General features: G+C 39.8%; 1 protein-coding gene across 2 annotated transcripts in view; it reads right to left on the reverse strand.

Annotated features, from left to right (window-relative positions):
• Positions 1-26627, reverse strand: part of lrrc4ca (leucine rich repeat containing 4C, genome duplicate a) — a 135189-nt gene that overhangs the window by 11509 nt on the left and 97053 nt on the right. For both annotated transcript variants that reach the window (XM_031862258.1, XM_031862266.1), the window contains one exon: positions 6897-6970. The gene's annotated coding sequence lies outside the window, so the exon portion shown is untranslated. The remainder of the gene's footprint in view (positions 1-6896; positions 6971-26627) is intronic.

Genomic DNA, 26627 nt, shown 5'->3' on the forward strand with positions numbered 1-26627 from the left:
TATGTATTTTATGCATGCATAAATCCCGTGTTTCATCATACCATTCTTTTATTTTTTCAATCAGCCAGAAAAGACAGAATGAATTATTTAGTAGTGCTACGGGAAATTCTTCTGGGGCTAAAGGCCCCTAAAAATGGCCTAGTGACGCCACTCCCGGGCAAAAAGCACAGAGATTTTTCTGCTGCTCTCTTTCAGTGGTCAACAAACATTTCCTATCTTCAGTCTTTACAGACACATTCACGGTTTCATTTGAAAGGTAAGGACATTGTGAGGGGACTCGACCTGAGGCTTTCTACACTCACCTAATGCTTGAGAGCCCACTGATTATGAACTTTAAGTGAGGAGTGACAGACGGAAGATTTGGCACTGCATGACATAGAGACTGTAGAGTGAGAGATGTGTGTGTGTGTCGGAGAAAGGTTGGCATACAGTATATACTATAGTGAGAGAGAGAGCGAGAGAGAGATTAATGAGATATTAATCAAACTAGGTCACTTCTTGATAATGCCAGCAATCTTGCAGCAGCTCCAAATATAAACCAGAATCCTTTATGGATTCCAGTGTAGGAGGAATACCCTCCACGTGCATTTAAGCCTTGTCCTCTTTCCCTTCTCTCTAGCCTCACAGCATAATGATGCAGAACATACTGTGACTAGTGCAATGAATGGATTGGGTGAAGTTAGTTATCATATGGGGATATTTTTGTGTGCAGTCATATTTTAAATACAGTGGTTTGTTACTGATTATCTTAAGCAGTGTTAGACTTTCACTAGGGTAAAAGCACGACACAACATCCTCCCCTTGATCCACTGTCAGGGACTGCTGTGTATCTAGTGAAACAGTTGTGTTAATATTTTGATAGCTGAAAACAGTGTGGCACTCAGTATAAATCAACCACTTTCTATATTTGTAATTAAATATATTTTTATGAAATTATTGTTTTGTCTTCTAGATGACACATTTTTTCCACCTTCTTTTCTAATTGGAAGTATCATCATGATTATCACATACATCACATTAAAATAAATTTGTATTTCTCAGGTATTTAGTTTTCAGTATTCATGATAGCCATCTCTTTTGTTTATTCATTTATTTATTTGTCTAAAATACTTCATAACACATATATTTAAATAAATGTGAACCACGTGTTAAATACACAATTTAACCATCATAGTGTGAATCAGTCACTACACATACATTACATGTGAATCTATTTCATACATTGTATATTGCACAGTTCTACCCATGTAAGTACAATATGTATTGTGTATGTATATGGACACTCTGAAATCTCACAATGTGTGGTTGTGTATAAATTGTGTACAACTGTACCCTTCTTTTCCACAGTTCAAGATACAGATCAATCCGCTGATTCTGAGGCACCAAAATGAAGTGTTCAGGATTAAAAAAAAATGAAGATGGTCATTCTGTAGCTCTTTCTCAGTGTCTTTTGTTTTAATCAGCCAAGTGAAACAGACAAGCCAAGTACTTTGAATTGGAGCTAACTAGCCAAGTGAGACGAACTGACAGCTGCTTCCCTGCCCACAGCCTGACATGCTTCCAGTCACAGCTTGTCTGTCTCATCTATAACAAGATGGTGAAATGAATTTGATTCATCTAACAAACACTGATGTAATCATCAATCCATGCATGAAAATCTATTAGGGAGTCACTGTACAAATGAAGCAGCCCCCATTTAGAAGTTTCAATTATACTCACACGTATCAACAATTCTAATCCCATATGTGTGGGAATTTTCTCCTGCTTCTTGATGAACTCCTTGGTCCTCCAATAACATAAATCCATTGTGTATATTTGAATGTACCTCTGGTACTCTGTACTCTAGGTGCTTTGTTTCCTGTAATCTCAATTCACAGTTAAGTGTGACCATTGAAGAAGCAGAAAAGGTTTCTTGCTCGCTCTTTAACATCAGCACAAAGTGCGAGTGGGAGTAGTAGAGAAATGAGCGACTGTAACTTCAGCTACAAGTAAGCATTTTGTAAATGTGTGGCAAGCTAACACTATCACCTCACAGTCTTCAATGGTCCTAATGGTCTCCAATCAGAATTAAACTGGGAAGGTTGCAGTTATATGGCGTGTGTTTTAACTACATGGAAACCGGATGCCTCCAAGCAGTCTTACTTGTCACTGTACTCAGACAATAAGCTAATTTCCTACATAATACTGCAGTGTTTAGCCAACTGTTTGTCGGACTGTGTTAATTTAAAAACCTGAATTAACTTATTTGGTTCTCAAGGATTGAAAACACAAATCCATAAATCGTTTGGAGACAAAGGGTAGGAGGGATCCATTTGATCATCACTCAATAACAAAACAATAGCACAGCAGTTCTGAACCTGAAAACATTTCTGGGATACAGTGCAACCGTCAGAAATACTGAGCCCCATTACTAGCAGAGAGAAGGGTCAAATACAGTAGGAAGGGCAGAATTTTGCTTCCCCTCGGAATATTAATATAACTTTAATGGAACATTATTTGTATTTCTGTGTTTGCCATTTAGCCCATGAAAAAAGGAGTCAGGACAGGAAAGCTACAGTTGAAGGTTGCACGCAGCTTGAAGGGAAACATTCAATTAATTAAATATCCTCGTTTTAAGATATTAAAAAATATTCTCCTTGGAATAGTAACTTGTGTCTGATGTCTTTTTTTACCACGATAAAGCCACAATAAAATACCTTCTCTTTCAATGGAAATTGTAGAATCTATGAATACACCAGTATTGTTCATTTCCACAGTTTATCAACTTCAGGTTTCTTCAAGTTTCTACAGTGAACTTGTGTAAGTTGCATTTCGGACCACAGTTTGCTACAAACTTGCCGTAGGTTAAGTTTTGATCGTGAGTAACAGTCTTTTGTCACCTCGTAATAAAAAGTGTTAGCTGTCAGTTTTTGTTTCTATTCAAGTTTCACTGGCGCTTCTTTATGCGAATATAAAGTATCGTGCTGTTTTCAATGACACATTGTCTCTCTATTGTTGAATGAGGCCATTGTTGTGATGATGCTTTACTTGTGAGTCAATGTTCCAGTATCTGCTATCGAGAGTGGTGTGTCACCAGAGCGTGATGGGGACGGTGTATCATTACTGCAGGGAATCACACTTGTTATTCAGGTGTGGGCCACTTCTCTACAGAGCAATTGGCCTCCCCCTCAGTCATAGGATGGCCCCCCGAGTGACACTTTTTCCTGATAAATGAGCCGCAGTAATCTCAATTGCCCTCTTCGGACAGAAGTGCCTGACCAGGAGCTTGTTTAGCATGCAACGACACAAACGCATGTGCATCTTCATGAGCAGGTATACACACACACACCTACGTATGGATATGCACAATTTAACATACGGAAATGCAAATGTGCATACAGTATAGCTACAGAAGTATCCATACAATATAGCCAATGTCTACTGTAATTGGAGTCATTAGAAACAGTCATGGTGATTACTATGGTTTCCAATAAAAACTATCTTAAGCTTATTTAGTCCTCTCTGCACAGCATTTTGCTTAATGTTATTCCTGAAGAAAAAAAGGAATTATACCAACACAGACCCTTTCAACAGAAGGTGTTTATCTACGTGCGTCTGTGGTGTATGCTTTTAGCATGTGAAAATCCTTTCAAGCTGTGTACATGAGAGCCTTTTCGTTTCACAGTGAGCAGTCTTTTGGCGGTGGGGGTTTATGGGTGACAATAGGTATTGATAAAATCCTTCTTCACCCGGTGATCATTTCAGAGAGGCTGTGGGCAGAAAATGGCTGTTACTCTTCAAGGACGTGGGATAAAGGCGTCTGTCTGTAATACTGCCGTCGCTCAGGTGTCCGGATAAGGTCAGGGTTAGCATGAATCACTTTGAGTCTGACCGAGCCGAGCAGAGGTCATTCTGAGGCTGCGAACCCGGACATCCAGGCAGCGCAGTCTCCCTGTGATTGAGTTTAGGGCTTGAGAGGACATGTGAGATAAGAGGGAGAGTGTGAGCACACTGATGATATCTACAGACTAGAAGCAAAACTGGAGGCCATGGTGTCAGGAAATATAATAACATTAAGGATCTGTTAAGATTATATGTATGATTTAATTAATTGGGACTCAAGTTTAATTATTGTACACTTATAATCCTTTTGATGCACTTCACCTCTGTTCTCCTTCTGTGAACATATGATTTTAACATCTGCTCAGCGTGGATATGTTTCAGGACATGTGCTTGTAATGTCTACTTGATTGATGTGTCAGTATACCTGTAAATTGGACTGAAGGTGAGCTGCTAAGAGAATGTTAGCTTATTGACAGTAAGAAAGCTATAATACAGTGTGGTTACAATAACGATTGTTATAATGGTAACAATGAGAGTGGGGGGACCTCTTGTGGTTTGGAAACACGTCATTACAACAAATAATTCTTTGCAACCAATAGATCTCCTTTGTCTTGATGTATCTCTATAAATGGATGCTTGAGGGGGGAAATTAGTATTTCATTATTATTTAATGATCTAAGTAAGAGAGATTTAGCTTTGAGATACATGTGTGATTCTTTGTGGGTGTGCGTATGTAACTAAAACCGCCAATTAAAAGATTGCGTGCCTAATAAGGGTTTAGGAAGTTTTATTTCGTACAGGGAATTTGTCATGCTGGAAGATTGTAGGATTTGTATACAACCCTTGTTTGGTTCACAAATATTGATATTCACACACACACACACACACACACACACACACACACACACACACACACACACTTTTGGGTAAGCTCACAACCACATTTCAAAGGCAAATTCACAGAATGAATGAAGGAGAAAAGGGAGTGTGACGCTGAATTTACTTAACGACTTTAAACGTTGTAAAGAAGTATATATTTTATTAAAAAAACGATCAGGTCATTTTCTAATTCAATGATCCCAATATTAAATCAAAGAACAGTAAATCTTACATATTTCCATGAAGAAGCACAATGTCCCGTCCCACTGGGACAGATTCAAAGAATGAATACAATAAAATAAAATAAACAGTAAATGAAAGGGGGTTTGAAGCAAGTGAATCACAAAAGCCACTACTCAAGGGAGTCATTTCAAATAAGATGAATGCAATTGAGCCTTTAATTAATTGTATTCAATTAATTGCATATCATTCTTAAATTTCCAAAGTAACATGACTCAACTAACAGACTATGAAAGATGCCAGATAGTCAGTGCCTGAAAAAATGATTTACTGCGGCAGAAAAAATAAACGCAAAAATTATGACAACATATGGCCAACACAGACAAACAGCATCATCAGCCTAGAGGAACAGTGGTTGCAAGTAAAAGCTCCCAGACACTGTGACAGTATCTCACACCAAAAGCAGAACAGACGTGTAGTGGAAGTAACATGCATGAGTTGCAGCAGGGTTGTTCACACCAGAGGCGTGTTTCTGTGTGCTGTCCAAAAGCACCTCTTTGTGAACAAAACAACAATAAAAAAAGAGGCCTGACACAAAGGTGAAATGTCTAGTGAAAATAGAATTCCAACAGTGTGAGCAGAGGTACCAGCAGAGACACTGCTTAGAGTCATAACATTCGTCTTATTTTTCCACTTCGGTAACTTTCTATCATACTTTCTTTCCATCTCATCCACAGACTTACTCATGCGCTAAAGCAGCCATGTGTCATTTCTCATTCAGTGCAGTGCTTTGATTGGGTAAAACCTACTATATAAGACCCACGAGTCTCTCGCTGTCCTTGTTTCTCAATCAAGCATTTATAAACACTTAAACCCTTCAGTAACATGGCTCATATTCATTTGCCATTTAATATTTCAGAAACACAATTAACAGTAAATGTCTTGTTTGATGATGTTTTTGTCTATTGCACTGAGCATTGCCAAAACTACAGCTGGAGGTTAATGGGCTGCACCACATGTGGTTGACAAGCTTAAAATTATAAATAAAAATTGCAAAGCTATTACCTCACTAATTGATCAACACAGTCATGATTCTACTAGTTCTACTGTCCCTTAAAAAAGTTACTATACACAGTACTTAGTCAGTATTCTGGCCTTGGATGAATAATAACAATATATTATTCCGTAATAATGTCCTTATTTAAAAAAAATGATTATTCCCAATCAGCACACCACTCAGTAGACATTTTTCAGTTTTTTTATGGATTGAACAAACATGTTCAATAGTGCGAACTTGCAAGATGTTGCTGAAAGATGAAGAGGTGTTCCCCTCTAAAGTGAAGCCCAATCATTACATTAACAACATCCTTCAACTTCCTAGCTGACAGTTAAAGACTCAAATATTTTGGCGGCAAGAGCTTACATTGTAGGAATATGCTGGTATTTTGGCGGATCCCTGAATATCATTTAGCAAACATACGATGATTTAAAAGGTATATAATGTAACGTGGAAAATGTTCAGCTAAAATAAACTGAGTGAAAAAGTAGAAATAGTGTGCAGCTCATTCATTTACTTTCCCCACTAAATCCTTTTTTTATGATCACAGGGGGCTGGAAGCTAATCCCAGCATACATGGGGCAGAAGACAGAGAAACACGCCGGTGATTTATAGTTTCCAATGCACCGAGAATTAGACACCTTTGGACTGTGCAGTGTTCCCACACCTTAAGAGGTGTAGTTTGCTTAGGAAATAAGAGTGATTTATTTGAGCTGTAAAAGTGTTTCTTAGGGTGAGTGAATAAAAAGCCAGGTATATCCATAACAAAGTAGTTACTTTCGCCCTCTGCAGCTCTTTTGAAAATGGCTGAATGAGATTTGATGAAAGGTATATGCATGATTTTACCTTATAATTACAGTTAAGATTTATCAAATGAATATCTGACACAACAAACAAGTACAAAACATGTCCTGGTGATCCAGGTATTGCTTCTGGCTTTGTCTAATTCAGTTCTTACCTGCCAATTTAATCACAGTTCCAAGACGTTCTGGTCATCCTTTTGTTAACTTCCAATCCACCGTAAAGCTGTCCCTGAAAATACAAAAAGCAAAATGTAAGAATACTTTAAAAACAGATACCAAATTTACAGTATGTGGCTACTCAGTTTCACGGGCTCTATGGAATACAGCCATGAAAAATGCACTGTTTTGGAGAGATTATGATGTAGTTACTCAACTATCAAAAATGCACATTTTAAACCCCTAGGTTAAAGTACATCTAATTCAAAATTCTCTTTACTGTCTCTAAATAATCATTGAGTCATCTTGTTAGTTTTCTTCTCAACCGCTTCCTCAGCACTCTCTGCTGATGCTGATATTTTAGTGCCTTTGAGAACCTCTATCTAACAAGAGGAGCTTTACAGTATGCTACAGTAAATCGTAAGAGCTCATTCCCCAGGGACAAGGGGACAGTCAAAGCCATAATGCCTCAGAAACACACACATGTAGCCTGCACACAAAAAAAAAGGAACACAGAGGACAGACCCTGCTGAATAAATAATGGAGGACAAAAGCAAACGAAAATAAGCTCTCCATCTCGTCCGCCATCCATTAGTGCAGAGCAGGAACTATGAGCGCCTTTGATCCACTGGAACATTATTGTGTGAGCCTATCATGACCCTAACCTTTGTTTTAAGATAAGGGTTTGCCATCTCATTGTCTCAGTGAGTACCGTTTTCCCATTACAGTTGCATTAATCCAGATGATCAGCAGCTAATAAAACATCTTCAGACGTCTAATGTGCTTCTGATGATGAAACAGAGTAGAAAATAATTAAAGAGAATATGCTTTTAATTAGGGACAGTTGCTTATGAATTTGCCTTTTGGAGTGGAAGGGTACAGTTCTGCACTAGTTGTCTTGTTCCTTGGCCCAAAAATTGAAAATTCAAGGTTATGCAAGGCCTGCCTGACTAAAGTCTCTCAATACTCAACACACCCAGCCTTTTAATGGCAGCAATCCTGAACCACATTTGTTCCTGTTGAGGAGGCACATCTTTAAATTATATTCATTATGTTTTTATTTTAAATAATGCTCTAAAACAGCTGTTGTTTTTGCAGATGTTAATGAAAATAATGCATTTAATCGAGACTATTTTCGAACACAGGTTTGGTGCTCTAGTAAGTATTTAGGGCAGCGGGACAGCATATGTGGGATGGATTCAAAATAAAGTATAGTGCTCAGTTTAATCAGATATCATAATAGCAAGACCATCTGGAGCATCTTTTCAATGCTTCTTTTACAATCTGAGCATGCCAGAGTCTGTCAAGCCTGTACGCTCCAAGATTTGATTTTAGAATTTGAGAATTATAAAAATCCTGCTTTGGCGAAGGCATGACCCGCCCTACTCAGTCTCTGATTGGCTTGTACTCTTTGCATTCGTTGGTTGGTTTGGTTTAGGTTTAGGCATGATTGAGATGGGTTCAGGTTAGGCTAAGAGTATCAGGGTAAGCCAATCAGAGGCAGAGTAGGGCGGAGCGAGAGTGAAGGGGAAAAAGGAGGAAAACTGGGGCTGGAGCACAGCTGATACACGCTGTCTGAGTTGTGTTATGTTACTGCTGATGAAAACCAAACATTTCCTGTTTTTTCTTTTCAAAATAAAATCTTTTTTTTTAAAAACATGATAAGGGGGACTTTTATTGCGAATAATTTATAGCAAATGAAATGTGTGTATGTGTTATCTACCGTTTTCCAGCTGCTCTTTTGAAGATGAAATATATATCCAATCTCTATCCAATCAGACAGGTCACATTGAAGTGTCAAGTGAGTACACATATGCAGACACAGCTCACTTCCAATCTGACACCTCTGATCACACATTAAAAAGACAAGCGTAACCACTGCATATTGTAAAACACCATGAAGTGCAGCACAGTAAGTTGAGGAAGAATGCTCTAATTCTTTCTGGCTGGAAATTCCCGAAGAATGACAAATTATGCCCACAGATAACAATGATGGATATGGGCTTTGCTGTTGTAATCATTATCATTGTTGTTATCAACAACATCAATATGGTGCCTCCCACAAACACAAACACACACACACACATAAAACACCCCCTGGCTTTCCTCGTCACCTCGACAAAACACTGCATTATTGCATTTTTCAAAGCTTGTCTCAAGTCAGTGTTTCAGAATGTATGATGTATGTTCTTTCTAAGTAAGAATGAAGAGCCAAACCCTAAACATACCAACACTCTGCTCTGCCCGAGTCAGCTGCTGCTTCAATGGCGGTTGGGTCTTGGAAAGATATGGAACAAGTTTGTGATATACTTCTTTATAGTATTTTTACATACATGTCTGTACATATGCAGTGGTTTGTACTACAGGGTGCAGAGTGCAGGACACGTGAAATGTTTATTACCACCTCATATTTTGCTTAGACACCAGAAGGATTATTTATCATCTCATCACATTCAACATCAGTCAGTCCAATAAACGTCTGGTTGTATCTTAAAAGGTCTGCAGCACATCAAAGATCAGCTCAGCCATTTTTTCTTCACTCTTTCTCTCCCATAAACTCACAGAGATAAAGACCCTCTCTGGAAGAGAAGTATAGTCCAACAAATCAAGATTAATGTCAGTGCCTTATGCTCCAGATCGCAGCATATTTTGAACCACAGGTCACACTACATCATCCACTGGAAATGACCAGAAATGAATGTCAGGCTGGATCAATTGGCTGCACAGCCGCTCATTCAATTAAGATCTTGGGTGGGGGTGGTCAGTGTGGTTTGAAGTGTGGTGAGTACAGGCTCCCAAAGGAGCCGTAAGTGCTGAAGACAGCTCAGCTGCGCCTGCCATTTGTCATTATCTAATGGTAAATCCTTCTGTGTCTGGTAGAGGACCCTCGCCAGGCCAGACAGTAAGGGAAAAAGAAGGATAGATAGATACATACGTACAAATGGGTCGAGTGCTGAAATATATACTCTTGATGTCAAATGACTACAGCATGGCTCTATTCCATCTGAGTTTGCCGGTAAAGGCAGAGAGATTATATCAATAAGTTTAAAAAAGATCCATGAAATCTCTAAGGGTTGCTTTGACACAACGTAAATGCACACAGAGATTCCAAGCCATACTTTCCTTTAAAAAAGTCTACGGGAGATGATGGTGACAAGATAAAACAAATTAACGGACTTTAAAGCAGGCATTAAGATGGAATAAAATGATCCGTAACAAAGAATGCAATTTTGTAATTCTCTCAATTACATGATCTGTGACTTAATTAAATTAGAATCTAGCTAAATCAGGACTTTAATATGATTTTAATTAATACACGTCTCAGCTATGTACACCATTTGTCAGTAGACAATATGAGAGCTTACAGGCTTTTCAAGCTTATTCTGTTGATCTCTGTGTGCTAGTACGTGTGTGTGCGTGTGTGTGTGTGTGTGTTTGTACAGGAATGCTTATGTCTGCCAGTATTATGAATTTACTGTCAATAACCACTGCCACTGATGACCAGACTTTCTTGAAAAGCAGACAAATATAACACCATATTGTGCTGTTTATCCAAAGTGATTTAGAAGCAGTGGACGGTGTTGCAAGATTTTCCTATTTGTAATTGGCAAACTAGTGCAAGATGAAGTCTCTTCACTTTAATTGGATAGCTTCATGTACTTCTTTCCAGGATGACACAAAACATAACTATCTACAAGTCCAATTGAATCGAAAAGGCTGTATAGGGCTGAAGGATAACAGCAAAGCATTATACAACATGAACTGCAGGATGTCACGTTGTGCCCAACATATCGCCCATGCCATACATTCGTTGTCAACACATGAGGTTACTATAAAAAATGCTTTTACTGACCCCAGTTGGCACTGTAGTAAAAAGATTCTGATGCAAATAAACTCATTGCAGAGTTGAATTAGTGCAATCAGGGGAGATATGGAATTAATATGTCTGATTAACTGCCTGAATTAGCATTTGGAGTCCAAAGAGAGTTCACACAGGAGGGGAGGGATGAGATATGTTCTGCAGTGAGGAAGAAAGGCTAAAGGAAGGAAAATGGAGTAACAAAGACACAAAGTGGAGGAGAACAGGTTGACTGTGATATAGAACGTTCCTTTGGCTCTTGGTTTCACTCAGACCAGTCTTGTGTCTTTGATTAATTATTTTTGACAAGGAAATATTCCTTCTCTTCATCTGCCTGTGAAATGGATCATAGTCACACTGCTGTCTTAGGTTTTCACCAGCTATCAGTTGTTCATGATGGGAGAGGTAACTGGTTTGGCCCCATCAAAAATGTTAGACTTAGAGGGCATTGTGATCTGTTTTCATGAAGACCCTGTCATTAGGGATGAGAGGACCACACGGAGATGCTTTCATGGAGAAGAAAATGTTAAGGATGGCATATAGAGGGAAATATTCAGAGGGAGGCAAATAGGGACACAATACCAACAGTCAAAAGGCAGAGGGAAAAGTCAGGCAAAAGGTAGTTTGAGGAGAAAAGATGAAAGACATAGACTGCATGGTTAGCCAGAGAGAGAGAGAGAGAGAGAGAGAGAGAGAGAGAGAGAGAGAATAAAGAGTAAATTACCAATATGAAATATCTGCCTCAAAATGTCTGACTCTCATAGGAAAGGCTGGCAGAAGCCTGCGGAGAAAAATACATGAGAACGGATGCCATGCTACCACAGGGTGATACAGGAGGCATATCACACTAAGCCAATAAGCATATGTAATGCAGATTAATGTGAAAGCAACCTGTGATTGTACAACAGGAAGCTAACTGAATGTGCGGTTTAAGACTGAAATTGACCAAAAAGGAGACAAGATCACTCTTAAAAAATAGTGAATAAGAAACATGTAGTGAGGTAAGAGAGATTTTTTTTAAATTATTATTATTATAATTTCCTGTTGTGAGGACATCATGGTGAGTCACTGGGTGTGTCTTTCTCCAGGAAGAGATGAGAGCAGTAGCAGAAGTGACTAGCATGCTGGACCATAAAAGCAACATAGCAAACTGAAAAATTAGAGAGGTATTTTCTCGTTTTCCCTTCATGTTCTTTCTTCAGATTTCACTAATATGGATTTTCCTCCGGAATTCAAATAGATGCAGGAACGGACTTCTTGGTACAGGCATATGAAGCTGTTTTATGATGAAAGGCCTGCTTCTAACTATGCTACAAAAAACAACTGAAAATCTGGATTATTAAAGATAAACTTTGCAGATTTTCAACCAGCTTTGTATTGTTGCAGTTTGGATGGTATTTGCAAACAAATGATGTTTGGCTTCCTTCCGTGTTACCGGCGCCCAAAGCTCCCTGCCGATTTGTCAGCTTGAGTCTGCCGGATGACGCAAAGTGTGTGATTTTGCGCCATCCTGAGGCCTTTTGCCAGTGCCTGACGAGGAGCTCTGGGCGCCAGTAACCTGGAGAGAACACGGGATGAAGCTTATTCATTGTTCATTTGCACTTACCACCCACAATGCAACAATACAAAGCCGGTTTTGCTGTGTAGGCAGTTAGAGCAGACTAAATTGCATAAAATATTTTATAGTTTGTTGTGTTAACACAAGCATGGTCACTTTAGTTAGAATGTTTGCTCTGTTATCAACAATGGTGACAGATGTTAAAGTTGGTTGGTTGATCAAGACCAATATTCTGATAACCACTGGCTTGATTGCTGTGACATTTACTGAGGATACTCATGGTGTCCAAATAATGGTTTAAGTTGATTTTGGTGACCCCTGCTCACCTGTTATGTAGTACTATTGTCAGGTCAAACTTAGCTGCGGAGCACAGAGGGTGAATCCTAATTGTAACATTTCTTCAAACATCAACGTTAGGCTAAAGTGTCGTTCGCAACAAATCCCAAAAATACAATTCACAAATCGCCATGTAATTTACAAAGCATATTTATGCGCATGAGGATGAACCTGTCCCCCCCCCCCCTTTACTGCATGGATTTTCATCTGGTGCTACAATCCCATTACGCTTTCAACTTTACACTTTAGCAATTTAAAACACATTGATTATTCTGATGTAATCTACTTTCAATAATTGTGACAAAACTGAACAGAATGTTGTTTCCAGCTGCTGCCAGGTAAATATCCCCAAATGTACACAGGAACTATTAAATCCTAATAGGCAGATTGCAACCTTTACTTTGCATATCTGTGATACGCAGAGGATGAACTCTTTTGACTTTAGTGACCTCCTAACATTTCCCGTTGTGTCACTCTGTGCATGACTTAACTTTGCAAATAAGAAATCTCATAATCTTTGAGGAATACCGCAAAAACATTGCTTCCAAGGAGATACAGCTATTTGATTTTCATGACCCTTCCGGTCCCGTTACCCTTTCGGGAAATTTTACAGTACATTTTTTCTTCATCAAATACTTTCAAATAGTATTGTGTAATGAAAATGACATACTCTAGAGACAGCTGCAGGGCTTGAGACGCTAGTGTTTGTTTTATGTGTGCACTGGTGTGTTCATTTTTGTCTACACCATTGTCTATACAGCATGCATGCATGAGCAAATGCTGCAATAAAAGCCACCATTTTGCTTTGAACAATTTTACCTTTTTCTTAGCCTACAATGTGGGAACCCAGTTCACAAGCAAGCCAGCATAATACCCTCATCTTGTTTCCACAAACTGAGACAATTCTTCAACCGGCTTTCTGAAAATCTATGTGGACACATTTCATTGTGATGTGCAAAATCACACAAAACACTTGTCATCAGGCTTCAGTTCAGCTATGACCATGCAAGAGAGTGAGCATACAGGAGAGCAGCTACCCCACTCCCAGTTGGATTCAACGCTTGGGATCCTAAGCGGATTTACATTGCGATATCAGCACTAAGCAGAGTGTTCATTACAGGTATCAGCAGTTGAAGTTGATAGTAGAGTTAAGAAAGGAAATGCTGACATGATACCAGAGATAGGATGTAATATGAAGGTCAGATTATAAAGCTGAGCCTTATCCTCCTAAAGGGAGGCAGTGGAATAGAGAAAAAGAAAGAACGAGGTAGACAGAAAGTGGGCATCTCTATATTAATGTGTTAATAGGTGTCTTCCAAGAGCCAAATTATGAAACTAATGGGATGACTATGTAAGCCATGAAAGGTGCAGATGAGCAAAATGTTTGTATGAGATGTTCACAATTTTAACATGCAAAATGACATGCCATGTGGCAGCACGCAAAGCAAAGTTACTGCTGAATTATTAATAATGCTGGATGTACAATTATTTGTGTTTACACGTACAAAGTTGACAATCAAAACCCAGCATACACATGGGAGACATCCTTTCCTCTACTCAGCTTTTTGCATGAAAGCCCAGGGAGAAGCATCAGATAGCAGGGAGCCCTCGTCATGCACAATCGGCCATGAGTCTCTCTCTTGACGAGGCCATCAGCCTTACAGCGCTTTTCACAACAATCTCCCGCCAGACTAGCCTTTAGCTTCAGTGCTTGGCAGCACCAGCTGCCATGCACTGCCAGTCGTGCTTGCACAGGAAGAAAATGCTCCATTGCAGAAGAAATAAGTACATGTTTCTTATTCCGTATTGTACCTTGACACAGGCTGATAACATAGGCTTGAAGCAGACAGCACTTAGAGGGTAGGAGGTAGAATGATGCATCAAATATGGAGTTAAGAGATAATACTACATAATTGCAGTGGTCTGTAACTGGAAATGATTTCAAATATGTATATAGTGAATCAATCATGCTCACTTTACTGTAGTTAACGTGGGTACATGTCCAAAAATGTACTGTGTGTTAACATTTTAAAAGTTGTTTCCTTATGCAACATGAACATGCTGTGGTCATCTACATGTACAATATATATGGACACAGTGAACATGTGACAGTGTGTGAAGAAGGACTGAGTTAAAGAGGGAAGACGGAGAGATAACTACATGGAAAGTGAAGACTGTTCTTGGGAAACCTCTCTTTCTCTCTCTGAGGAAAGGGAGGCCGTCTGAAGAGGTTATTTATTTTTCATCTGGAGATGGAAACTGAAGAGCAGTGGGGAGAGCCCCAGCGGAATTACTGACTGGAGATGTACCCTCCTGGGGCTCCTGTCTCTCTCTTTTCCCTCTTTCTCCCACTCCCGCTCACTTTCCATCTCCCACCTTTCTGATCTTCACCAGAGAGCTGCCACTGTCTCTCTGGGAGATGGGGGAAGAGGAGAAGAAAAAGAAGAGCTGCTCATTGTCGATGCCATCTTTGCCTGCCTCACAGTCAAACTCTATTCATCCCACACGCCTGTGGTCTGCAGAGCTCTGCTTGGCTTTGCTCAGCTGTAACCGCATCGAGCAAGCTGAGCCGAGTTGTTCTTCAGGCTCCTCCCAGGCTTGTATCTCTACGTGGGAAGCAATGCTTCTTATCCCAGCCCTCCTCATTAATAGCATTCCCATCACACACCAGAGTCATTAAAAAAAGCCACTTGTCCTCCCCCATCCCCTCTGGTGTTTTCCTTTCATCATTCCATTTCTCTGCTTGGATGAACCAGCGGTGTGAATGTCTTGGCTGACACCTTTACTCCACCAGGACCAGAGTGAATTATTGGGAGGCAGAGAATCTTTGTAAGGCTGCCTCTCCATGGCCTGTTCCAGGCATTCTTGTGTTGTCATGGGAGCCCATGAAAGGCTGACTTTCTGCTCCCTATTTTTCTTAATGAACAAAGGTGTCAAACGCATCCTTGCATGTAGGTCATTTGGGAGGTTCCCCATAGCTGCAAAAAGTCAAGATGCTAAAAATAAGAGTGCTGCATGTATGCAAGGGAGCTCTTACTTTCAGACTGATATGAGGCAATCCCTTCACCTTACCATCTAGGGAGGGATCCAGGTTTTGTGTCAGTACAGATGTTCAGCAAGCACATAATGAAGATGACATTGTTGCTACAGTACAGTAAAGTGCTCCTCAGCAGCAAGGCTCCTCTGTAAGAATTTTCACCTGGTGAGTGCTTGTGGTACCCCGGGAGTTTGCCATTTCCAAAATGACATTTTCCCCCATTCTGACTGCCATATGCCACTACACAAACCCACTCTGCTATCTTATTTAGATGGATAAAAACATGATGGATAAAAACAAAGTAGGCTTTGTATAGAGACACACTCTTCATTATTCCTCAAATAGAAACAAGCCCAGGCTCTCTCTGCTAATCTCCCTCACAACAGTAACGAGAGAATGGACTCTGCTTCCGCTGCCTCTCAAAGCCATGAGCTAACAATGGATGTAGAATAAATCAAATTTGCACCCCCCACGCGATAACCTCCTTATTTTCTTCCTCTTCCCTTTGCCTGTCCCTCCCCTCTATCTTCCTCTGCACTCCATCCTGTGCCTAGTTAACTTCATCGGTTGGAGAGGAAGAATGCTGAGGATGCAGGACTAAGGAGAAACCAGCATCAATTAGACTCTAAAGTGCACTTTATTTTTTTTGTCCCCCCCATGCCAAATTAAATTACACTATCAATAAAAAAAGAAGCGCAATGGAAAAGCAATGAACTTTAATTATCGAAGCAGATCCTCAGCATGGGTCACTGCTCACTACACTCCAGTTCACAGTGTGCTCTCACACTGCACATGTGCTGGCTTGGGGTCACTGTTTAGATCTGTTCAGAGATGTAAATTTCACAAAATCCATCTCACGTGTAATGATCAAACCTATCTGATCAGGTGTCGCAGTATTTGTCCACATCATTGCAAACAGCCTTTAATTACACACAGCATGCAAAGAAGAAGAAATCATACCCCTTATATAAAGTGATATTCTAACATTGAGTAATTATCAATGCATTAAAGCTATGTTATTTTTCGCACTTGATTACCATACGTGTATGCAACAAAAGAGATGAAAACACTTTGATAATTCTGCTGAGAACACTAGAGACACAGCGGGAAACAAATTAAACATGATAACTAAGACTGTGCTTCCCCCCCATGTGGATTGGATAGATGGTTTAATGCCTGTCTGAGAAAAAGCGAGACACAGAGAGGGGAGAGAAAGTGTGAGACAGCAGCTGTGATTCCCCTCTATTTCTTTTTTTGGGAGGACTGCCAGGTCAGATGGCATGGCACGAAGTGACCTGTGTAAAATGTTACTGCCATTTGCCAAAGTTTTATCTTTCCATTCTGAGTGTGCAGTGTAAATTCTAACCTGTGGAAGGTCTGCATTGAATGCCAACAGAGTAGCCTTTTGTTTAAATCCACTCATCTTTCCTGCTACTAGGGCTGTCCTAGTAAAATGGCTGAAAGTAAAATGGCTGACAGCATCTCACGATTGAAAAAAGGTGCATATAGTTGTGTAACAGCCCAGTACCACTGAATAATAGGTCGTCCAGGGTTGTCCTGTAAATATAAGTTTTTGTAGCGTGTGATAACACAAGATTGTACAGTCATTATAAATGTGCATGCAATGATGTGGGATTCTAAAATTGATTTAGATCCTCTGATTGAAGTTATTTACTTCATCAATAGAGGGCACTTGAGGATATTGAGGACATCAAGCAAAGAAATTAAAGAGGGAGTGAGATGAGAGGATAAAGTAGGGGGGTAGACAACATTATAATGCAGTGTAATACTGAAACTTCACTGACTGTGGCCAAGAAAATGAAGGTTGGTTTAATACTTCTGATGAACTATTTTATTGCAGGGGTATTGGGTTGGACTGGGTTTTGTTGACTTTTGACGAGGTCAGTAAGACGTAACCTCAACAGACTAAATAGTAAAATGGAATTCTAAAGTGAGATTTGGAGCCATTACAACATGGCTGTGTGACATAAATATAATTCTCCAAACTAATTATTTATGATTTGGATGTATGCTGGCTAACTTGTCATTCTATCTGATGAATGTTACTGACCCAAATTCAGAAAACGAAATATATTTATTAAAGATTTTGAACTACATTCAGAGCAGGGTGTGGTGTGATGTTTTCCAAATGTAGCGATGTGGATGTTGCCGCTGACAGTTGGGTATACAATGCAAGTGACTTTAAAACAACAGACCAAGTCCTATCCTGTACAAAAGTCAACTGGTTTCCTTTAACCATGAAGACAATGTAAACTAAACTAAACTTAATCATATAAGAAGTCATCTTTGATGTTAGAATGCAACAACTAATGACCTATTTTGTGTTTTTGGATATATTTGTGTTTGTTTGTCACTAATGATGCCCATAAAATGCAAGAGATTACAGTATTAAACATATACTACTAATTCCAAAATCAGAAATATTGCTCATGATTATTGATTGGATGTTGCTCTAATTAGTTGTCCTTATATTTTTTAGTTTATCAATTTATTGTGTTATTGTTTTTTCTTTCTTTTTAGTTGATGTTACTAATAACAGAATGCATTCATACACTATGGATTAATTGTAAAAAGAGTAATAGGTTAGATGGAGTAAGTCATGACTTTCCTTGGCATTCCCACTTGAACTGTGTGGTGATTAACAAATCAAAAACCAGCAGTTAAACGTAAAAAGTACCAAAGGCAAGTGATACTCAACTGATATGTTATAGCTGGCACCGGCTATATTTTGACAATTTGTTGTCAAGATACAGATTTTGATTGTGATTGGGTAAGAACTATACCTGAAATCCATTTTTCTGTCACAAAGGATGTTTGTATGACTCAATTTGGAACTGAAGAGATATGAATAGCCTCATAATTCCTCCATCAGCCACTGAGACACTTAGAATAGCTTAGAAAACATGTTTCCATTAAAACGAACAGTCACTGAAGAAACTGTTTCAATGAGCAGGAAATGAATCAACCAATGCAGCCCTCCTCTTGCATTTTCACACTCACGCACCGCCTCTGATTTCCTTGTCGAAATAGGCCTGTTATACAATTGAATTTTGTTGAATCATTATTCGTTGGTGGTTTACATAACCAGGATGTAATAATAGAACAAGTGCGTGAATGCTCTCCCACAATACTACTGGTGCTCCCTGACCAAGAAACGTCTCTCAGGATGTAGCGCTATTTTGAGAATGTGTCAAGCAGGGAGACAGAGACAAAGAGAGAGAGAAGGGGAGAGAGAGAGAGAGAGAGAGAGAGAGAGAGAGAGAGAGAGAGAGAGAGGAGGGAGGAAATTAACCGAATAAGTATATCTCCCCTGCCACATGCCCGCCTTTCACCCTGCCGAGTCACAGGCGTCGTGGCCTCTGCGGTTTTACAGATGCAGAAATGTCTCAAGGGCATATGTATTTAATTTGGCAGCAAAAAGATCCAAACAGCAGCGTGCAGAGCTTTGTTTCAGATTTGCTCATGACACATGGTGCTGTTTCAGTTTGAACTCAAACACACATCCCATTACGGAGGACGCTGGAGCACTCTACAAGTACTACAAGCTGTAGACAGCATCGTCAGAGAGTGTGACTGCAGCCAGTAATGAATTATTACATGCTGCATGCGTGAAGAGACCCAACAGACACAACCACACACACAGTAAGACTATGTGACTGGTTATGAAATGGACAGAGAAGCATTATAGATGCTCGAGTGCCTCAGATCTCTGCACAAATAGGCTGCTTAAAATACATGACTCATTTGCATTTTTGGACCTTCTTTAACAAATACGAGCGTTGTAAAATGTAAGATGATAAAAATGTTTTCATCTTTTGCAAATAAATCTTTATTCCGGACAAATTACTAGCGGACAAATAACAGAGCTTCAGCTGGAGACGAACAAAAGCCTGACTGAGGGACATGGTGTGTGTGTGTGTGTGTCTGTCTGTGAGTGAGAGAGAGAGGCACTCATGTTAGCAGTCACATCACATCACAGTTTGCAACCACATTGATTAAGAGAGTCACCATGCAGACTAATTTGGACATGGAGCAGACAGAACAATTACTAGCAACGGCTGATTTCATGTGAGGACATCAGAAGACTTTAATGGGTGTTGCACTTATATATCACTATACTCTTAAAGTATTTTTTTAATTTTGAATGCAGCTTTCAATCATTTTATTCAGGTCCTTTTGCAGGCACTGGTGAATAATGTATTCTCTATGCACATTGTGTGATTATACGTATGTAGACATGTGTTATCTTTTCTTTTGTGTGTGTGCACATATGTGTGGTGAGGAGTAGGGGAATTGAATGCCAGTATGTTGCATACTGTATGTGTGTGGGTGTGTTTTATTTATCCCTCTCTATTGAAGATGCGGCCCTTTGAGAGACTCAAAGCAAATTCTATTGTAAACCCAGAGCTACTGAGGGACTGTGAGAGGCAAAGCCATCCATCAGTGCTGGACATATCCCCCATATGCAAACAAATGAATTAGAGCACTCGCCTCCCACCGGGCCCACAACACAGCCGAGCAAAATAAGGTGTTGTGTTAGGAGAGGTGAAGGGATGCCATATAATAAACTGGAGATTAGAAAACCCTCTTGTGGCGCCAAAGCGAAAGGACAGGCAAATATCAGGATTAATGAGTGAGTCAATTGGTTCTGGGAAAATTAGAGGAGGCCAAGACAGAGCGTTACAACTCTTCACCTCTTTTGAAGTGTATGGTGCTGAAGACAGTGTAGCTGTAAGATCTGTGGTTATCCTTCAAAGGGTCTGTAATCACTGGAAGTGGGTGCATAAGAACCCGACTGCACACAGCTGTGTGTCGCTTTTTTGCGGCACTGTGGTGCTGCTGTCCTCTAGGAATGATTAACCCAGAATAGCTTAATATAGAAAGAGAGGAAGAAATAGATGGGAGAGAGGGATGAGAGTGAAAGAGAGAGAGGGAGAGAGGAGGGCAGATAGGACATTATTGTATTCCGTTGAGAGTCTACTCTTTACCTCTGTACATCAAACCGTGTTCACCACCGTTTAGCAATCTGTCTCCAAATTAATGGTGCACTGTAATCAGTCAGAAGCACTGAAATATGCTGCGTGTGAGGCTGTGGGTGTGTATGGGTAAACAAGTACATACACTAAGAATAATAGAGGCAGACTGCTTGTCATTTTCTGCTGCACTGTTCTTGTCTATGGCTACAATGTCCATGCAATCAGGCTCATTTAGGGTATACACTTAGGTTAAAATGTCTATACTGCTCTGGAAAACAAAGTAATGAGTTAAATTTATTCTGTGTTATTATTGTAAGCCTCAGAAATCAGAGCACAGAATAATGGATAGTGCATGTCCTGATTGTAGCAAAGCATGTAATCTACTAGGTGAAAACGGGTGCAGTATTCATGATGCAGATAATGATCTCCAGAGTGGTGATATCACAATGATTGGGGATGGATTGGCTGCATTGCCACCAGGGCGAGCAATCATGTCTGCAGCTATTCTGGCTAATTGTGACATGGTGGCAGTGGCAGCAGGGGTGGCCTGGGTTAGCGTCCGACACAGAACACCAGCCAAGCCTGCTAGCTCACATACAGCCATCAGCGCTAATCTCCCGCTATGTGCTAACAATAGCGCTGATGTGCTTGCTTTCTGGAGAAGCTTTGCTCCCCCCAAGCCTGCCTTGTGTGTGCGATGCCCCAGCAGCCGGCCGCCTTCAGCTTTTTCATTATCGAGGGAACAGTAAAGCTGAAATCAGCCGGGGTATTGTCGCTCCCCTGGAATGGCTGAGTGATTGAAGGCAGACAGGTTACCAGATTCGGCATCACATGAGCTTGGAAATGTGGAGGATGTGGTTAAACAGTTCTCTATACCATTAGGAAAAGAGGAAAAATGTGCAGGATTGTGGAGATGGGAGAGGAAGATACCCCGGTGTTTAACATAGTGGACAGGATAAGAGAGTTTGGAGAGAGAGAGCGAGAGAGAGCGACAAAATAACAGGAACACCCTTCCAGCAAAAAATTGTGATAGTGATACATGTGGAAAGAAATATTTCTTCAACATTAACTTCCACGGAAAGACAGTTCATGTATCAATGCTCTGCTTTATAATTAGTAGTTCTACTTGTATACGCCCCGTACCATACAGCCCTCTCCTATTTGCTAATGAGCAGCTCCACCATTGTTGGAATACTGCCTTTCTAAAGGGTACCTTAACTGACAATAGCTGTTGAATAACGGGTACGGCTCATCGTTTTCAGTTTTTACAGATTTTCACCAATTAATAAAGACATTAAAACAATAACCAGTTTTCCTAAAAGAAGCTCATTTGTCTAAACAAAATTCTGTCTCGTCTACATCAATATGTTGTTTCCTACTACCAGAAGATACTGATCTCAAATGTTTACAGTAAGTAGAATCTCCATCATAACCTATTTTGTTTGTAGGATTGGGCTGTAATGTGTGTGCACTTTTCTATGTGTGAAATTCATAGAATCTGCATAAAGTATTATGCACAGTGTCGCATTACTCATATTGTAATAAATAAAGAAATGCACTAGCACTTTATTAAACGTAAATAGAAGCTTTAATTGATAACCGTTGTTATAGGCAAATTGTTTCTGCATTTTAATGCTTTTCCAATACACGTCCTCATTTACCTTCAATAATGGAATAATAAATGTAAATATAATGCTAGTCTACAGTTTGTGCATGCTAGCCAAGATATGATCTTTTGCTCAGTCCTATACTCCGACATCCTGTATTTACTTTCATATTGATAAGCATATGTGGTCCAGCACATTTCTTTAGGTCTTTAAATCTTGTAACAGCCCCTGGGCATTGAGCTTAAAACATGGTAAATTACATTGGACCTCTGCTGCACAGAAAAAAAGAGAGCACCCCCTACCCCCACGTTATGTCAAAGTGTAATCCTCTATTTTAACACACCCCCTCAAGCTTTCCTTATTTGTTCTCTGTCTTTTTTTTTTTTTTGCACCTTGATTTTTCTCAAAGACATGAATGGAAATGCACATTTCTTCCCGCATTCTAAAAGCTGCAACCAAACTGACATTAAAAATGCTTGTTTTCTGCAAAGCAGAAGCATCATTGCAACAGACACTTCCTTGGTTGAGAAGAGAGAACGAGAGAAGGTTTCCCAAAACTCGCTAAGCTGAATGACAGACAAAGACACGGTTAGAGAAAGTGGGGCTGCAATGTCACACACGACAGCAGGCTAGTAGGCATCTGGCAAGTGGACATGACCTTGCTGTCTGAGTTCATGAACAGGTCTGACACACCAAAATCCAGAGCAACCACAATCCGTTCACAGGACGTTTTGGGCACACGGCACTCTTCTCGGCCCTTTACCCATTTTCAAGGTAAGGGAGGCATCAAACTGAATTGCTGATACATTTCATAATCAAATCAAGTAGACATTTATGTGCTTCTAGCAAATTCCATTCATGCATATTTTCAGTGCCAAAATACAATATGCTGACCCAGTTCCTCAATTGTGAATTGTGGTACATTGTGGTACTTAAATCTGTTTTTGCTTGATTTTGCCTGAACACATTCTAAGTTTTTATGATTTGGTACAAACCTTGTTATCAGTATACAACCTGCTGTACCTTGTATACATATATGTAAACTCATAGGCCCCTTTTGGTGAAAAATGTTCACCTTTAAATTAGTATTCTTAGACAGTAAAGCTTGTATGTGCTGGTTTTTTTCTCAGTTGTGAGGATTGCAGAGGTATAGTAACCATTGTGCTATTGATGCGCAACACGTCGCCTCTTTAATTCAAAATGTATGTCAATATTTCCAATAGATCTATGTGCCAAGGTGATACTTTACAGAAATGAATGTGTCCATGAGCCAAGGGGCACAAGGTTATATTTCACCAATGTTGCGTATTCAAAAGCAAAAACAAAAAATAAACTGGAACTTGGAACTTTCTTATTGAAGCAGACAAAACAATACAGTTCTTGTAAGCATGTTCCAACATTGCTCCATCAATTAATTTGGATAGGGTCCACTTCACAGAGGCTGTAATCACGATGCAGCCAATCCTTTGATGTTGGAGCAAATGAGTACAAAAATGTCAGAACAGTCTTATGGAGATTTGTTCCCTTATTTCACCACAGAGTGCACTCGATCTCCCCAAAGTCAGTACATTTATTTTCCCTCACAATGATGAAATTGTCCATTGTCACGTCAAATAAGACGACGACAGAGGATCTTAGCTTTTTGGGGTGAAAAGAAAAAAACCTCCTCTACACTTTTCCTGTTTGCATCCATTGAAGTCTATTTGCATTTTTGACATTTACGGGTGTGCTCCCTACACTTGCAGTATAATTTATATGACTTATCCAGCTCATTTACAGATTGATAGCTGCCATTCTTAGCTGGCTATAATGAATGCCTCATCACTGCATAAAGGCTACTGTGCTAGATCTGACATTATGCTAGGGAGTCCACAGAGTCACGTTCGCTCTTCATTAAAGTCAGATTTAAAAGCCAGCATAATACCCTCTGGTTTTTTTATGCATTTATATCACATATTGAAATCATTTTACTCTGTACAAGGAAACACAACTTGCCATGCTGGTTAATTTTTCAAAACTGAACAATGGAATGAAACAAAAATAAGAATTTAAATTAGGGAAGAGTCCCAGAGAGACTCAGGAACAGGGTGAAGTTTGTGGCTGGTTCTGCTCAATTCACACAGCGTTAAGGAGATGGTGAGGCAGAAGTTCCTAACTTATACATCCCACAATCGGGACATGCCACTCATTTGTCTTTCTTATTAGTCCACTCATGTCCATTGTGATCTTGTCCTGGCAACAACAGGAATAACTGGTTTCTGTTCTGCCTCCATGCTGAAGTGGTTTAGCCTTTTTAGCCGTAAGGGGCACCTCACATTCACATGACCTCTTTTAACTACAAAACTCCACATTCTAATTCAAGCATTGTAAAAAGAAATAGCACAGCAGAAGTGTGCCCTAGAGCAGAGAAATGTGCAATATGATGGCCTGGACATGATAGGGGCCTTTACAGAATAAAGAAACGCGTAGAGATGAAGCTAATGAATACAGAAATAACCGGACTCTCTTTTATGCTCCGATTAGTGTTATGCAAATGCAGAGCACACCGGTGGGGGGAGAAAGAGGAAGGATTGTGTGCCAGTGACTGTCGGGGTCCCACCTGTTTCATCAGGCACTTTTAACCTGTCCACACTGCCCTAAAAAAGTCTCCCAAACTGCTTTGTCATCCTCTGTGAAAACAGCTCATTTAGGATTTTCTGTTAAACAGATGATTTAACATGAACCACCTGATTTTGAGCCTATGTTCCCTATCTCTTTTTAAACATAATGTAAAACATAGAGAGCCAATTACCCTACTCTTGTCTGCACATCAGATGCAGATTTAAATCAACACACACCTTTTCATATCAATGACACTGGAAAAAGGGGGAAACTCACATCACAAACACAAGACTACAAACGCTGCAACTGCTTTTCAGGAACACAAAACAATAAATTGAACAACAGCTGTACACAGTGATCAACCTTTGTTCCCTACACTCATGCGCGCATTCACATCAACATACAAACTATTGACCTCTCTCTCTCTCTCTCTCTGTCTCTCTCACTCACTCATACAAACCTCTGCACCATGCAGTCCCACAGAGAAAAGGTAGTCCTCACAACTTATAAATATTACAATGAGCTGGATCTGGGTCATTAACATGACACAGTCGTTACACTGGAGCCCAATTAGCAGTCAACATAGAGCCTAGAATGTTCCGCTGTTACTATACATAATAACTATATCACTGCAACAGACTACAGCGCTGCGAAGGATCAAACCACACAATCACATTCAAGAAATATCAAGAACTCTACAGATAGCTTGACATTTAGAAAAAATATACCTGATCAACTGACTTCCACACTGCAAAACAACCTAATAATTATGTCATTTTGTGAAGTCTGCCTCATTTGTTCAATGTCCCCACAGCCAGCAAGCCATCAAGCAAACAACCACCCAGTGGGGTACGCCAAAATGACTACACACAGTTCCTGTGATATCTACAAATATAAAAATCCAGCCACTAAACACAATATGACATAGAACCAGAAGAAAGCAGACCTTTAAACCTGAAGCGATTAAACTTCATAAAATTCAGGTTACCAGAAATGTGATAATTTTACCTATTTTAGAAGTTAATAATTCGACGAGCAAGGGAAAATCTGAAAAGTTCAAAGTAAGATATTAATTCCTCCACTCTTTCCCAGCCAGATCTCACACTCCAGTCTCCCCAATCAAGGACAGCAATGATATTTGTTGATCTACCTCATCGTGAAAATCATTGTAAAATGTTGATTTCAATTGGAAACTCTTTGACCTAATCTTACCTTACTGATAGATTCTTAGAATCTTTCGGAGCTCAATAAAAGACAAAAGGACTTGTTAAGACATATATTTTTGCTGTGGAAGCTTTTTAGTGGTTTTTAATCAAACAAGTCCCCAAAGAAAGATTGTAGTCAAGACTAGGATGACACATGCATTTGAATTCAGTCAGCTAGTATTGCATAGTCAGCGTAATACTTTTATACACAAAACAACTGGATTTTGAATCTTAATATAGTGTAGAATGAGTTTACTTTCTTAGAGCAATTTTGTACATACATCTCATACAATGTACTTATGTATGTTTAGATTGATATCAGCCAATGGCTAAACTATGTTAATTTATTTACTAAAAGGAAATTAAATATGACAAGGCCTTGAATGCTATGTGACTGTTTTCTCTCCTCAGTGACAGACGGGCTGCAGCCAAATGCTGAGGAGTCTGGCACGGGCTGCAGGAAGCTAGCCATTGGACTGCAGGCACACACACACACACACACACACACACACACACACACACACACACAC

The sequence above is a fragment of the Anarrhichthys ocellatus genome, unplaced genomic scaffold, assembly GCF_004355925.1.
Source record: "Anarrhichthys ocellatus isolate YVR2014 unplaced genomic scaffold, GSC_Weel_1.0 scaffold2, whole genome shotgun sequence".
NCBI lineage: Eukaryota > Metazoa > Chordata > Actinopteri > Perciformes > Anarhichadidae > Anarrhichthys > Anarrhichthys ocellatus.